General features: G+C 49.1%; 1 protein-coding gene, 1 long non-coding RNA gene and 1 other non-coding gene across 9 annotated transcripts in view; all 3 read left to right on the top strand.

The window, feature by feature from the left end:
• The window catches only part of CAMK1D (calcium/calmodulin dependent protein kinase ID), a 464,674-nt gene that overhangs the window by 82,147 nt on the left and 365,839 nt on the right, over nt 1-16,688 (top strand). The window lies entirely within an intron of this gene.
• Nucleotides 1-16,688, top strand: part of LOC138845003 (uncharacterized) — a 113,216-nt gene that overhangs the window by 81,061 nt on the left and 15,467 nt on the right. For both annotated transcript variants that reach the window (XR_011381568.1, XR_011381567.1), the window contains exon 2: nt 1-16,688. This exon is cut by the window's left edge and continues 13,229 nt beyond it; it is cut by the window's right edge and continues 15,467 nt beyond it. This is a non-coding gene — a long non-coding RNA (uncharacterized lncRNA).
• Nucleotides 12,572-12,700, top strand: LOC127483632 (U6atac minor spliceosomal RNA). Its single transcript, XR_007910070.1, has one exon. It is a non-coding gene; the product is annotated as a U6atac minor spliceosomal RNA (small nuclear RNA).

Below are 16,688 nucleotides of genomic sequence, written 5' to 3'. Positions count from 1 at the left end.
AGCTGCCTCCAGTTCAACCAATTAACTGTAGGACTTGCTCCTGATTGGAGAGCAGCGTACTCAGCCGAGTTGGGATTGGCGGAGGAGGACTATAAAGGAGGAGAGAGACGGCATGCACCAGGAACATCTATGGGGAACATCTAAGGGAACCCGTGCAGCCCCCGAGAAAGCCGGCCGGCGGTGTGCCGCTCCCCTGCGGAAGTGGGGAATGTGGCCAGGGGGAACTGCCCTTCCACGGAGGTGGAGGGGATAGTAGCCAACCCGGGAAGAACCAACAGCAAACCCGGGGAGGGCCGAGCAGACGAAAGAACAGCGCAGGGTCCTGTGTTGCTCCTCCACGAAGAGGGGGAGCGACATAATGGTGCCGTGACTCGGATAGGAAACGTGACTCGGATAGGACGGAGGTGGAAGGGATAGTAGCCAACCCGGGAAGAACCAGCAGCAAACCCGGGGAGGGCCGAGCAGACGAAAGAACAGCGCAGGGTCCTGTGTTGCTCCTCCACGAAGAGGGGGAGCGACATAATGGTGCCGTGACTCGGATAGGAAACCTAGCTCGGATTAGGAAACCTAGGACGGATAGCAAACTTAGGAGGGAAGAAACGGGAAGAAATGGGAAATTACCGGAGAGAGAGACTAGCAAACAGCCTAGGGAAAAGCCGGACGAAAAGGGTGCCGGAAGAAGCTATTGAAAGCCTAGGCATAGACTCGGATACGGACTACGGGGGGAAGCTGGGAGAAATCTCTAAGGTTGAAAGCGAAAGTGAAAGCTAGAACAAACAGACTCGGATACGGACTGTGGGGAGAAGCCAGGAGAAATGAGGGAGGAGTATTGTTGGAAGAAAGCTTGGGGAAACATACCGGGTAGAGAAAAATGTTAGGGAAATTGAAGCCGCGGGGGGCAGGCCGAGGCGGAAACGAAAGCCACTTTGGGGTTCTCAAGTTAGCCCGGGAATAGGGGGCGAAAAGTTGAAACCAGAAGCTGAGACGTAAGCCAGATTGGGATCCGTCTGATTAGCCCGGGGAGCAAAGGACGGGAAGCCAAATCGTGGGGCGGAGACGTACGCTGGGTTGAATTCGCCAGGCTAGCCCGGGGAACTTAGATTGAATCCTAGTGGCGGAGACGCAAGCTACGCTGTGTTACTCGCGGAAGCCGCCGCGTGCAGAGAGAGCACGGGGCGTGAATAGATAGGGAACGCTGGCGTAGGCCGTGGTTCAGACGCGAAAGGGTTAAGCGTGGAGACCACGGAGCGCGCAAAGCCGAGCCGCGCAAAGCCGGGAAGCTGCGCAGATGAGAGAGGCGCGCGGGCTGAAGCGGCGCAGAGCCGGGAACCCGCCGGCGGGGCGAGGTGCCGGAAAGCTGCGGGGATAAGAGAAACAGAAGTTTTAGAAGTAAAGTGAGAGAAATAGGAATGCTGGAAGATAGAAGTAAAATGGGAGAAATAGAAATGCCCGGAGATAGAGAAATAGAGAGAAATAAGGCCTCCCCTCAACATGCCAATTAGAAGGCTTGGATTCGGTCTGCCCGATTAGTGAGGCGATGAGTACCTGGGTGGCTAGCCGCAGGTCACCGAAGACAGGCACGAATTAACATCAGTAAAGCTTCCCCACAATGCAACAATATTAAGCTTGGATTCGGTCTGCCTGATTTAAGGCGGTAAGCGCCAGCAAAGCTCGACCAGAGTATGAGCTGCAGGTCACCGAAGATAGGCACGAACCAACACTAATAAGTCTCCCCCACAATACGGCAATGAGAAGGCTTGGATTCGGTTTGCCTGATAGGTTTTGTAAACACCTGCAGGCAGTTCTAGCAGAGCAGAGCATGCGCTGCAGGGCACCGAACACAGGCACGCATCAGCGCCTAAAAACCTCCTCACAATGGCGAAGAGAGGACCCGGATTCGGTTTTCCTGATTGATAGGACTTGTAAGAGCCTGTGGCAACGCTAGCAAGTAGAGCAGAGTGTGTGCCGCGGGACACCGAAGACAGGCGCGTATCAACGCTAAAAAATAAAAAGAAAGGGGGATCTGTGGGGAGCAATCCGGACTAGACTAAGTTGCTCGAATTAGGACTTATTCTATGCATCTGCTCTCCCACAATATGGCGCTGGGAGAGAAGTAAACAGCTTCCGCACAGCTGCCTCCAGTTCAACCAATTAACTGTAGGACTTGCTCCTGATTGGAGAGCAGCGTACTCAGCCGAGTTGGGATTGGCGGAGGAGGACTATAAAGGAGGAGAGAGACGGCATGCACCAGGAACATCTATGGGGAACATCTAAGGGAACCCGTGCAGCCCCCGAGAAAGCCGGCCGGCGGTGTGCCGCTCCCCTGCGGAAGTGGGGAATGTGGCCAGGGGGAACTGCCCTTCCACGGAGGTGGAGGGGATAGTAGCCAACCCGGGAAGAACCAACAGCAAACCCGGGGAGGGCCGAGCAGACGAAAGAACAGCGCAGGGTCCTGTGTTGCTCCTCCACGAAGAGGGGGAGCGACATAATGGTGCCGTGACTCGGATAGGAAACGTGACTCGGATAGGACGGAGGTGGAAGGGATAGTAGCCAACCCGGGAAGAACCAGCAGCAAACCCGGGGAGGGCCGAGCAGACGAAAGAACAGCGCAGGGTCCTGTGTTGCTCCTCCACGAAGAGGGGGAGCGACACTTGGGGATCTCGGCGGTGGCAGGTGAGGGACAGATGAACCCCGAGACGATGAGTTATGGCACACCATTAGAGCTACCTTCCTGCAGGAGGAGTCAGCCACCTGTTGATGTCCGGTAGAAGCATCAGGGAAAGGTCCATTCCCGTGGACCCCAAGGAGGAGAATGTGTTGACTAGAGTTTGTCTGGGAACTCTGAAACAAAACCAGCATGGCACTTGTTGGAATCTTGCGGGGCTAGAATGTCGTTAGGCCTAGCATTGGTTCTGCCACTTTGGTTTTGGCTTCCATGAAGATGGGCCTTGGTCCTGCTCTCTCTAGGTCCTTGGTTGGCTTGACCAGTACAGACCGGGAGGAGCTACACAGTGACATCTGAGCACCACTGGGGACAATGTGGCTGGGGCTGCAGGGGAGACAGACTCTGCTTTAGATATTCAAAGTCTCCCCGTCCATGACTGCTCGCCTGCCCTTTGGGACTGCAAGCTGTCCCAAGGCCTTTTCTTCTACTTCGCTGTTTGCTGTTACAATCATTGGTTTTGCACCATCAGAAGTAATGAAAAGGAAAGAAGCGCCCAGTCTTAGCATAAAAGTCATAAACCATGCCTTGACAACTGCAGAGAATTACATTACTAATTTATTTTTATTGTTAGTAGAACGTTTAATTGCCTTCCTTATCTTCATGAGCCTGTTGGCCTGGATGAAGTTAACAATGTTTTGAAAGTCAGTTCAGAGGTGAATGAGTGATGTGGTCATAATAGCAGCTGTTGGCGTTTTATGAATGTCAAACACTAATTTTAACAATAATAAAATTGTGCAAGGAACAAGAAGTCCCCAACCAGGGAAAGGAGGTATTCAGCTTGAGAGGCTCCTGTGTTTTGTAGACGCCACTGTTTATTTCTGTCGCAGTTCTGAAATACAGCCTGTTTACTTCCTCTGTTATCTTCATTGTTCAGCCTTCATATTTGATCAAGGAAACTCAGATTTTCAAAGAAGGGATAGCAGCCCTGGTGCATGAATCCTGCCTCTTCTTGGATCTGAGCCTGTGCAGCAGCCTCTGTGCCAGCTACTCCCAGACCCACTGGAGTTGGAACTGTCTGTCCCTGCTCCTGCGGCTCCTGCCCTGTGCTTAGCCCTCTGCCTTCAGACGCCCTGTGCCGTGTCTTAGCTTGACCGTGACTTCCTCTGAGACCTCTTGTGACCTCTTTCGCGGTTGCATGAGATGCCCTAACCATGTCGGGAAAAATCGCCCCAGACAGAGCGCAGGGGCAACTTCCCTGCTCACCCTGACACCTCACCTTTCCAGCATCCCTGGTTTGGGTCCTGGTTTTTTTTTTGGTCTGTGTTTCATTCTGGCTTCACAGATACCACTTTGCAGAATTAATGCGAAGTCGCTGTCAGCCCTACAGAAGTCAGTGAAGGTGTTGGGAGGTTCACCACATCCTTAATTGTTTCCTATGTAACTTTTTTCTTGTTTTAATAGAAACCCACCGAGAACCCTTAAGGGGAAATGATTAGTGGCTTTGAATTGTATCACAGCAAGAGGCAGGATGGGCAGCTTCAGGCCTCTGCTCCCCCCGGGCATCTTCCAGATGGTTCTCCATTTCTCGATTGTCTGCAGAAAGCAGTTAAGCAGCACTTGAACAATTTGAATTTTTTTGTGAGAAAGGTGTTTTTTTTTTTTTTTTTTTTTTTTTTTTGGACATCAGACGTGTTGTTTTGGCCCGTGTGGGGGCAGATTTTATTTTTCTCTTTTACTTTTTATTTGTGCTATTTTTAAAGACAGGATCGAGAAGGAGCTGTCGGTGGACAGCTTCTGCCAGCAAGCCGCGCTGGATGTGGCCAGCTGGATGCGGAGCGTGGCTGTGCGGAGAGCGGAAGGCTGAGGCAGCCGAATGCTGAGTGGCCCTTCGCGGTCTGTGGTCTTGGCAGGTGTCTTGCCCTCTGCCTCGGTGACGTCAGCCCTGCAGTGAGAGAATAATTGCATTGAGTGTTGATGATCTGAGACCATTCTGGTAAAACGCTTAGAATAGCGCCTGGCACGTAGCAAGCTCTTCATGTCTATCAGCATATGATTTTAACCCTGATTCTGTTATGTTGTTGCATTCTGAAAGATTGTAGTTTCTTGGTGTACTAATGTGCTCTTTGAAACTCAAATGTCTGGGGTGGGGTTCAGCCTAACAGTTAAGATGCTGGCTAAGATGCCGCGTCCCGTGTCAGGGTACCTTGGTTTGGTTCATGGCTCCTGGCCCCAGCTTCTTGCCAGTGCAGTCCCTGAAGACATTGGTTGAAGTAGTCTGGTCTCTGTCACTCACGTGGCAGACCTGGATTGAGTTCTGGGTTCCTGGCTGCAAACTTCTGGCTGTTGCTGCTTTTGAGGAGTGAACCAGCAGATGGGAGCACCATCTCTCTCTTCTTCTTCCCCAAATTGGAGGAAAAATACTGCAGCTTACTAACATGTCCTCAAAACAAAAACAAAAACAAAAGCAAATTTCCATCCTGGCCATCGGTAAATGAGTATTTGGTGGTAAAGATCAGAGAAGGAAGCCAGCTTAGCAATGGATTGTCAGCAAAGCTGAGTTTGCCGCACTCCTTCCAAGCATACAGTGCCTGAGGGCAGGCATCATCTTCTGTATCTGGTCCCGTGTTGAGTGCAAAGCACTAGAGGCAGCCCGGCTGCTCACTGGGGCCCCCATGTACCAGCTGCATGTAGCCTGAGTCAGGGCAGCTACTTGCTTATTAAGCTTACTCTGTTTTTTCTAAGGGTGTCACACGTGTTCTCACCATGCACACACACACACACACACACACACACTGCATGGAAGTGATTCAGGTGATGGGATGTTAGTTACCAGTGACTGTTGTAGTCACTTCACAATGCATATGGATCACATTAGATTGTGTTCCCTAAGTATACACTATATTTATCAATCATACCTTCAGTATATACAGCCATACCTTCAGGTATAAAAAATGTAAAAAAGACTTACTGGCATTCTGCCTCTAATAATATGAATAGTATGGGCCTCTGCCTGCACACCCAGGAAACAAAATAAGGAAAGGTGGAAGATAGGTAGTTTTCGTGGCTGGCGCTGTGGCATAGTGGATAAAGCCATCACCTGCAGTGCCGGCATTCCATGTAGCTGCTGATTCGAGTCCCAGTTGCTTTTCCACTTCCTATCCCGCTCTCTGCTAAGGCCTGGGAGGGCAGTAGAAGATGGCCCAAGTCCTTGGGCCCCTGCACCTGCGTGGGAGACCTGCGGGAAGCTCCTGGCTCCTGGCTTCGGATCAGCAAAGCTCCGGCTGTCACGGCCAACTTGGGAGTGAACCAGTGGATGGAAGACTTCTCTTTCTCTCTCTGTGCCTCTCCTCCCTCTGTGTAACTCTTTCAAATAAATAAATAAATCTTAAAAAAAGAGATAGTTTTCCTTTATCGCCAAAGTGATATCACAATTAACAGGAATAATGGCAGTTTTTAGTATCTTCCAGTATCTGCTTCATATCCAGATTTCTCTAGTTGCAGGTGCATCACATGCCAGATTTATAGTACCGCAGTTGCTTCTTCAGAGAAATAAGAATGCAGAACTAACTCGGTTATCGCTATGGTTCCTGGAAGCTTGGGTTTCATGTGTAATGCTTTTAGGAAATGCTGCTTTGTTCACTTATTTCTTCAAGCTTTAGAGACATAAACAGTGGCTGAATGGCAAGATGAAATGAGACTTGGGAGTCATGTGCTCAGAGGAACCCACCAGGGACAGGTCCGTGGTGGTCTCAGACAGGACTTGTCTTGCAGACGGGGAAGCTGAGGCAAGTCTGCTGCTTGGGTCAGAGAGGAGAGGCCTGGCAGGTGCGGGGGCATGTATTTTGTGGTCTCCATAAATGTTCATGAAGCTACTTCGTGTTGCAGGGACCTTGACAGCCCTTTGGATTTCGTTCTGTTCTGTTAATTGAGACTCTGGTGTTTTCTTTAAGGAGCCTCACTCCTAGGCTCGTCTAGGAAACTCCTCATTCCAGAGTAAAAGAAGGGTTTAAAGTCATGCTGTGCCTGGCAGATGTCAGGTGCTGCAGGCCAGGATGTCCCTAGCCCGTTCTCTGCATCCCGCAGGTTCTGCACTGAGAATCGGCTCCGTCTTCCCACCTGGTTGAGCCTCAGGCCACTTGCTAGGAGGGTCTTGGTGCCAACAGCCCATTAGAAAACATTCTTTCCCACTTATTCTCTGAACCAGTTGGGAAGTGAGGCCAACAGACATCAAAATACTGATTTTATTCCCTATAAAGGCTTAAATTGGAGAACCACGGTATATGGCAATAAAGGGTTTCCTAATTTGGAAGCTCAGAATCAGACAGAATCTCACCCTAACTGCCTGGTCTGAAGGAGAGAGAGAACCTCTGGGCTTCCCTGTGCCTCCTGCTGCAGCCTCACCTGGCTGGCCAGGTGACTCCCTCGCCTCGCCCTAGCGAGGATGGGAGGGAGCAGGAGCAGGAATGTTCAGACATAAAGACAGGGACATTGGGAGTGGGGACAGCCATTCCTCACTCATGCTTACTGCCACCTGAGATCTGCTGTCCCCATGGCACACCTGAGGCTCCCCTCCCCAGGGCAGCTCCTTTCCTGTTCTTAGCTTCATAGACTAATTCATTGAGAGGAATGAGAGAAATACGTTCCATAAATACCAAGTATCATTCATTTTATTGGCACACCTTGAACAGGTAAATCATTCTTTAAAAAATTGTTTTTATTTGGGAGTGAGAGAGAGTGAGAGCAAGAGAGCGAGGGAGAGAGAGATGTTTTCCATCTCTTGGTTCACTTCTAAATGGCTGCAGACTGAAGCCAGGAGCTGGGAACACAGTCTGAGTCTCCTTTGTGGGTGCAGGGACCTAAGTACTTGGTGCAGGGACCCAAATACTTGAGCCCACACCTGCTGTCTGCTATGTTGTGCCATTAGCAGGAACCTGAATTTTGGAATCAGATTTGGGACTCAAACCCAAGCAGTACAATGTGGGATACTGGCACTCACGTGGCATCTTAACCACCAATGCCTGCCCTGTGGGTATTTGGTTTAAAAGACTATCTTCAAAACTTCTCCCAAACCCTGAGTGTTGGTTGAATGAATGAATGTATCAGTCACTTGTGTGTGGGCGAAGACTTGAGGATGTGTGTGTTTATGTGTGTTAGAGGTGAGGCTGGAGAGGAAGTGGGATGAGGAGCTCAGGCTTCTGGGAGATTTCTTGTCCAGAGGAATTCTGGGCTCCTCTGGAGGGTGCCCCTGTCCCTGGACTCTGGGCACTAGGGCCGTGTTGATGGCGGCGGGGAGACTTGACAGCATTTGCCTGGCATCCTGCTCTTGTCCTGTGGTGGGGCTGGTGGTCCCCTCATGGAGAGAAAGGGCTGGGCAAGTGAGTCAGTCCAGTGAAGACACAGGGGTGAGTGTGGAAGGAGGAGAAGCCCTACCTTACCTCGTGGAGCAGCTGTGTTAGGTGGACGGTGCTGGCATAGAAACTGCTCTTTGTTTTTAGGTGTGTTCTGAGAGCAGAGCGTGGAGCCCAGCAGTGATCCTTGTTGAAATGAATGGAGCAGAAGAGAGCATTACATTTTCTTTACTAGCCATTTGTAAAAGACTATAATGAGATCTATGTAACACCAGGTTTACCTTTTAAACTATTTGAAATGGAGTGGCATTAAGTGTGCTTGCCTGTTGGACAACCATTGCCACCGTCCATCGGCAGAATGTTTTCATCTTCCCGAATTGAAACTCTCTCTCGCCATTGAACAGTAACTGCTTCTCCTTTCGTTAGTCCTGGGCAGCCACCACAATGCTTTCATCTCTGTGAAGCTGACTGCTCTAAGGCCTCATCTAAGTGAAATAACACAATAGCTGTCCCTTTTTGTTAAGATTTATCATTTATTTGAAAGTTACAGAGAGAGAGAGGGAGAGACAGGGAGAGAGAAATAGTGAGAAATATCTGCTGGTTCACTCTTCAGGTAGCCATAATGGCTGGAGCTGGTCCAGGAGCTTCTTCCAGGTCTCCCACATGGATGCAGGGGCCCAAGTACTAGACCTATCTTCTACTTTTCCCAGGCCATTGGTAGGGAGTTGGATCAGAAGAGGAGCAGCCAGGACTCGAACTGTTGCCTTATGGGATTGCCAGCATTGCAGGCAGTGGCTTTTCCTGCTATGCCACAACACCAGCCCCAATATTTGTACTTTTGTCACTGGCTTATTTTGCTTAGCGTAATATCCTCAAGATTCATCTGTGTTGTGCCAGGTATAAGAATTTCCTTCCTTTTTAATGACTGCATAGTATTCTCTTGTGTATCTGTTCTGTGTTTTGTTTATCCATTGATGTGTCAATGGATATTTGGGTTGCTTCCGCTTTTCAGTTATTGTGAACAATCATGCCATCAACATGAATCTACAAATACCTGTTTGCACTACATGTTAAAAAGTAAGCTCTTTATTTGCAATATACTATATTCATTATAGTCTTGGTGACCACCACACACCTTTGATTCACACTGAGCCTAAATTTAGGATTATTCAGAGACTCTAACATTTTACCTGTAATACACTTTGTCATTTGAGCCTTATCTTTTTTTGTCCTGAGTTCTTAATTTTTGTGCCCTTAATTGTACACTTAATTTTGATGGGTCTCGTTCACTGAACCAGGCTGCCAAGGTCTTTAGAATTGTGAATCTTTCATCAGGTTTAATTTTAGGCCACTCGCAACTATGATGATCCAGGATATCCTCTATCTCTGTATGCCCGTCACCAGTGAAATTGTTGAGGCGGCAGGGGCAGGGATCTGTGGACACTGCCGGAAGCCCTCGTCTCCTGCTTGGCTTATTTCTTTGGGACTGCTGTGTAGCTGTTCACCCATTTACCAAACTTTTTCATCTCTAGCCCCAGTCTTCGTTTCATTTGTAAGGAAATCATGAGTAAGTTTGTTGCCACATGACATGTCTACAGATCCCCATGCTGTAATGGTCTACACATCTGTTGGGAAGTGAATTAATCCAGTTTGGCCACATATACTCAGTCTTAACGTTGTTTTAGTGAGTGATGGCAGGCACCAAAAAGTTGTGAGTAAGCCAGGGTTGACTGTTCTTTTACATTGTTGTTGCCTGGTCATAATGAAAGCAATGCATTTGCCGTGCCAAATTCAGTAGAAGATGCCTGTTAAGCAAACACGTGGCAGCATTATTAGCAAGTGGGCCTCGGACCATTTTAGCCAAAAGCGACGCTTCTGGGGATTTGCCAGTGCTTTCTTTTTTCTTTTCTTTTCTTTTTTTTTTTTTTTTTAATTTTTTGACAGGCAGAGTGGACAGCGAGAGAGAGAGACAGAGAGAAAGGTCTTCCTTTGCCGTTGGTTCACCCTCCAATGGCCGCCGCGGCCAGCGCGCTGCGGCCGGCGCACCACGCTGATCCGATGGCAGGAGCCAGGAGCCAGGTGCTTTTCCTGCTCTCCCGTGGGGTGCAGGGCCCAAGCACCTGGGCCATCCTCCACTGCACTCCCTGGCCACAGCAGAGAGCTGGCCTGGAAGAGGGGCAACCGGGACAGAATCCGGCGCCCCGACCGGGACTAGAACCCGGTGTGCCGGTGCCGCTAGGCGGAGGATTAGCCTAGTGAGCCGCGGCGCCGGCCTTTTTTCTTTTTTTAAAGATTTATTTATTTATTTGTCTGAAAGGCAGAGTTACAGAGACACACACACACACACAGATACCTTCTGTCCACTGGTTCACTCCCCAAATGGGCGCAGTGCAAGGGCTGGGCCAGGCTAAAGCTGATATCCTGGAACTCTGGATTTCGCATGTGGGTGTGGGGATCCAAGCACTTGGGTCATCTTCCACTACTTTTATCAGGAGCATTAGCAGGGAACTGGGTTAGGAGTGGAGCAGCTGGGACTCAAACTGAAAATCCAAAATGGGATGCTGGCATTGTAGATGGTGGCCGCTTAACCAGCTATGCTGCACTGCTGGCCCCTGTTTGCTAGTGTTTCCAAAGCAGAATTTGGTTATCCTTGTAATAGGCACCAGGCGGCCAAACTCCTTCCAGACAAGGGCTGGATCTTTTTAGGCCTCAAGCGTAAAGACCAGGCAGTAGGCCTTGCCTTGCTGGGTGTGTCTTTTACTGGATGCAAGGACAAGGATTAGCTAGCTAAGTGTTTTACCCCATTCCTAATTCATCATGCTAACTAGCAAGCCACCAGTTTCGTCAAGGAAAAGACATTTCTGACGTGTGTCCTGCAGGAGTGCTTCTAGTTGCCACCTCTGAATGCTAGTCAGCCAGCCCAGGATGCTGAGATGGAAGTTGCGTACGATGAAGTTCACAAATCTCAAATCATCTGCCTTAAATTCCACACAAATGGAGTCAGACTTTTTTTTTTTTTTGAGATTTATCTGTGGTATACACAAACATTCATTTCTTCTCATTGCTGTGGAGTTGTCTGTTCCATGAAGAGTTTAAGGGGCTTGGCAGTGTGTAATGCCAGCATCCCATATGGGCGCTGGTTCTGTTAAAATCCTGGCTGCTTCACTTCTCATTGAGCTCCCTGGTAATGCACCTGGGAAAGCAGAAGAATGTGGCTGAGTCCCTGGGCCCCTGCCACTCATGTGGGAGACTTAGAAGCCCTTGGCTACTGGATTTGCCCTGGTCCAGTCCTGGTCTTGGTGGCTATTTGGGGACTGAAACAGTGGATGCAAAATCTTTTTCTCTCTGCGTAACTCTTTCAAAGCAGATGAATCTTTACAAAAATAAAAAAATAAAAACTGAGGAGATCGGCATGGTGGCGTAGCAGGTAAAGCTGCTGCCTTCAATGCTGGCATCCCATTTGGGTGCTGGTTTGTGTCCTGGCTGCCCCGCTTCCGATCCAGCTCCCTGCTGATGGCCTGGGAAAAGCAGTGGAAGATGGCCCAAGTGCTTGGGCTCCTGCCGCCCCCGTTGGAGATCTGGATGGAGCTCCTGGCTCCTGGCTTCAGTTTGGCCCAGCCCTGGCTGTTGTAACCATATGGGGAATGAATCAGCGGATGGAAGATCTGTCTCTCTCTCTCTTTCTCTAATTCAGCCCTTCAAATAAATAAAATATTGGAAAAAAATAAAGAGAAAGTTTAAGTATCCTTTTTATAGTTAATGAACATTTGGTTGTTTCTAGTTTGGGGCTATTAAGATACAGTAACTAAAACATTGTGATACATGTCTTTGGTGTTTGGAGTGTGTGTTATTAAGGTCACTAAGTGTGCCCGAGCCCCTGGATTTGAGATTTGAAGCTTACGTTAGCCAGCACATGGGGAATATCAGGCTGCCCATGCCAGATGAGCTTAAAGGAAAGTGAACGTGTGGCGCCAAAGCGTACCAAACAGAAACATGGGTTTGGTCTCGTATGACCTGCATTTAGTGAATCCAGTTTGGTGTGAAAGCAGCCCGTTGCTTCTGTGCTTCCTGCGTGCAGAGGCAGAGAGTGGCTTCTCGAAAGTGGAGGTTCTCGCGTGAGCATGTCTTTTTTCCTTGTGCCTTCTCCAGAAAGGGTGGGAGAGAACCTCTCTGTTACTTCTGCAAGGAGGCATCATTTTCCTAATTATGGATGTGCACTGTGGAAAAGTCATGAATTACCACTCTGAGAATAGAAACTGCTTTTGGGGATCCCTTGAGTTGCAACGAGGATGATTTTAAAATATTCATTATGTATTTATCTCCATGTCAGTTTGTGGATTGTGGTTAAAAAATTCGCTGTTGATTTAGAATATTTTCCTACTTGTATAAAAGTTTAATTCCTCCAATATTTATAGGTTTCTAGGTGGTTTTCCTCTGATAGGTTGCTGGAGGGGAAATTTTTTATCCTAAGAAAACTGATGGATGCAAATAGAATAGGGAAGCTGAACTCAGACCACCATTGGGGAATGTTGTGATGATTAAAATTTCAGAAGAATCTGTGTTTATGAAAATAGAGAAATAGGTTAGCAGTTTCTTTGGGGAGAATGGAATAAATTCTAGGATGTGTACCACACACGTGCATTTAAGGAATCACTATTTCTTTATGGCATTTGAAATTTGTAACTGATAAAAATATCATGTAAATGTATGGGATATGATGAGCTGTTTTAATGCATGTATATAGATTGTAATGTTCAAATCAGGGTAGGTAAATCCATCTCCTCCAACATCTGTCATTTCTTCATGGTGAATGCATTCAGAATCCTTTGTTTTAGCTTTCGAAAGAAAATACAATACATTATTGTTATCTGTACTCATCCCGATGTGCGATAGAACCCCAGAACTTCTTTCTCCCATGTAACGATAACTTAGCACCCATCAATCAACCTTTCCTTATCCTGCCTGGCCCCCTAGCAATAGTGTTGAGAGGCTGGCGCCGCGGCTCACTAGGCTAATCCTCCACCTAGCGGCGCCGGCACACTGGGTTCTAGTCCCGGTCGGGGCGCCGGATTCTGTCCCGGTTGCTCCTCTTCCAGGCCAGCTCTCTGCTGTGGCCCGGGAAGGCAGTGGAGGATGGCCCAAGTGCTTGGGCCCTGCACCCGCATGGGAGACCAGGAGAAACACCTGGCTCCTGGCTTCAGATCAGCGCGGTGCGCCAGCCACGGCAGTCATTGGAGGGTGAACCAACGGCAAAAGGAAGACCTTTCTCTCTGTCTCTCTCTCTCACTATCCACTCTGCCTGTCCAAAAAAAAAAAAAAAAAAAAAAAAAAAACTGTTGAGCAACCGTACATGTGACCCAGCCCTGCAGACACATTGGTCCTTTCTTTGACCCAGCAGTCCTCTTTTGTGTTCATATGAGTGACAAAATGACCTTTGCACAAGGTTATCGTTGAAGCGTAGTGTGTAGCACCCAGTGTCGGGAGCTACCCAGTGAGCGCCAGTCAGTGGGAGAGTAGTTAAGCGGATGATGGTGTGTGTCTGCAGCAGGATGCTTTGTGGCCGGGGGGAGGAGGACCATGGAGAGCTGTGTGGCAAAGCGGGGAAAGATCTCCAGGTACATGGCTGGGGGGGCAAAGGAAAGGATGGATGGTGTTGAGATTATGCCAGCCTTTGCGTAAGAAAGATGGAGATATGAAAATACATGTGTGAGTTCACTTGTGTTTGCATTAGGAAACACTGGAAAGATAAATACGGCACGAACGAGAATGTCTGTGGTTGACAGAGGGGAAGGCAGTGATTGTGAATGGGTGTAGCAATGACCCTTTGCACAGGTCTTTTTATTTTGTGTTGGCTTAAAACACTTGTTTATGCATTCATTTCTATTTAATTTGAGAGGCAGAAAGGCACATCAGCAGAGAGCTCTTCCATCCTCTGGTTCACTCCTCAAATACCCGCGACAGCTGGGGCTGAAGCCTGGAGCTCAGAACTCAGTGTGCATTCCCCAGTACTCCCAGGGTGTGCAGTAACACGAAGCAGGAATTCCGGGAGCTAGGGTTCCAACCCAGGCACTCCAAAACTGCTCTGCCACATGCCCTCCCCGTACTGACTTTGAAATCATGGAAAAAGCAGTTGATCAATACACAGGAATCCATCAGGACAGGCCCTCGGCATTGAACTAGACGAAGAGCCCGCGGTGGAAAGCCAGGATGACTGGGTGCACAGTGAAGGACTGAGGCGACCTCTTCCACTTCTTCTCTCAGAAGCTAAGTCATTCAGCCTTTCAGTCAGTCATTCACTCATCAGTTGCCTGCTGATCCCCCTCACCCTGTGCCAGATGCCATATTAGGTGCCAAGGATACAGCCACCGAGGGAAAGGTGCAAGTCCATGCCTTGGTGGAGATGGCATTCTCTAAGGGACAAACAGGTGATGGGTGAAGAAGAGGAGGTTCAGGTGTCTGAAGGCTGGGGGTGGGGGGAGGAGTCCACGCTGAGGTCAGGAGCAGGAGTTAATTGCTGATAAACTTGGCCTATTCATTTGTGTTGCCTTTGCGAACAACGCTGTCCACATAGGATCAGCCGCGGGGCCCTCGTTCAGTTCCTTGTGTCCGCATGGCAGTGTTGCCTGAAAGTCACATGGAGATACCGGAAGCATATTTCTCTTGTGTGTATTCATTTGTTCTTTTTCTGGTCTTTTATCAGTAGATTTCATCTTCATAGTTTCTGAGTCAGGTGCAAGATTAATATGGTTATTTTAAAGCATTTCTGTGATGAAGCTTTTTTTTAAAAGAGAATTTTTTTCTCTGTGGTTTTCAGTTCAGTGAAATTATGGTGAAACTCAACAGAGAGAAAGAGACACAGGTCAGAGCCATAGAGAGAAGCCAGGTGCACCGTGCAGGTCCGGGTCTGCAGCCCCAGCAGGTTTGACTCAGAGAAAGAAGGAGACAGAGCATAGGCTGGGCAGTCAGGCTTGGGAGACTGGGGTTTTGCAGACAGTCCATCCAAGCGAGCTCTGTCTGATACAGAGCCAGTCCTAGATGTATGTAGTTAAGAAGACACCAAAATCATGGTGTTTTTTTTTTTTTTTTTATTTGACAGGTAGAGTTGTAGACAGTGAGAGAGAGAGACAGAGAAAGATCTTCCTTCCGTTGGTTTATTCCCCAAATGGCTGCTACAGCCGGTGCTGCGCTGATCCGAAGCCAGGAGCCAGGTGCTTCTTCCTGGTCTCCCATGGGGTGCAGGGGCCCAAGCACTCAGGCCATCCTCCACTGCCCTCCCAGGCCACAGCAGAGAGCTGGACTAGAAGAGGGGCAACCGGGACTAGAACCCGGCACCCATATGGGATGTTGGCGCCGCAAGCAGAGGATTAACCAAGTGAGCCACAGTGCAAAATCATGTTTTAAGTATATATATAAAAAAATAAGCAGCCGGGGCAAGCTCTGTGGTATTGTGGGCTAAGCCTCCACCTGCGGTACTGGCATCCCATAGTGGTGCTGGTTCATGTCCTGACTGCTCCTCCTCCTATCCAGCTTCCTGCTAATATGCCTGGGAAAACAGCAGAGGATGACCCAAATGATTGGGCCACTACACCTGTGTGAGAGACCCAGAGGAAGCTACTGGCTGCTGGCTTCAATTCAGCCCAGCTTGGGCTGTTGCAGCCATTTGGGGAGTGAATCAGCGGATGGAAGACTTCTCTCTTTCCCTCTCTCTGTAACTCTGCCTCTCAAATAACAAAAGAGTTATGCAGTTTTGTATTTCATAATCACAGTAAACTCTGTCCTACAACCTAGTAAGGAGATGTTACAGGATTCCCCAGAATTCACTGATGTCCTAGGAAATGTGCAAAAACGGTGGTAATGCAAGCTTGTTGTGGTATGTCCAGTCCTCAGCTGGCCTAAGGGACTCGGGGCATCTTTGAGGGCTGCTGTTGGAGAACTTTGTTGGGTTTGTTCTCTCTGATCTCAGGGTGAACTTGGGAAGGTGTGATCCTTGCTTCCTGGCAGATAAGGAAAAAGGGTGGGCAATGGCTGCAACAGGCTCTTTCCACTCTGCTTCCTTCGTGGGCCTCGTAGGAGTGTCAGGCACCACTGCTGGGCCTGGCCGCGGGAGTCAGAGCTGGACTGCCGTGCTGGTACTGTGCACATGTAGTTCACTGTCGGTCACAGAGGAAGGCAGCCTTGCAAAGAAGTTGCTTGCAGCAACTGCACTTGAGGACGTAGCAGGGGGCCTGGACGCTGTGAGGGGGTCCTGGGTTGCTGCTGTTGGCTTTTGTTCTGAATTCCCTTTTGCAGAGAGGGAGTGCGACAGGCAGCAAGGGTAAGAAAGGACAGTGGAAACACAGCAGAGGTGGGCTCATCCCTGGGGTTATGATTTAGCCAGGAGGCGCTACCCGAGCAAGGAGCCCCAAAAGGTGTGTAACGGCCTGGAGGCGCTTCAGTTCTCTTATAACCACAGTTCTTCCTCTGCGACTGTATCCTCCCTGCGTGGAGCAGAGTCCGTGGTGTTTTGCCACCCCTCCCGGGAGGGAGAAATTTGTTACTCATCACAGAAACCAAAGACCCCTTTTCCTGGGAGCTGTTCCCTGCTTTCTAAATACATGGGGAACCCCGTTTTCTGGAATCCACCTCAGCACCATGTTCCCTGCTGACGCTGCCTCTGCCCCAGCAAGATCCCTCAC

The sequence above is a fragment of the Oryctolagus cuniculus genome, chromosome 13 (assembly GCF_964237555.1).
Source record: "Oryctolagus cuniculus chromosome 13, mOryCun1.1, whole genome shotgun sequence".
Classification (NCBI taxonomy): Eukaryota; Metazoa; Chordata; class Mammalia; order Lagomorpha; family Leporidae; genus Oryctolagus; species Oryctolagus cuniculus.
The sequence above is the reverse complement of the archived record's forward strand: the minus strand, read 5'-3'. Positions and strand labels throughout refer to the sequence as shown.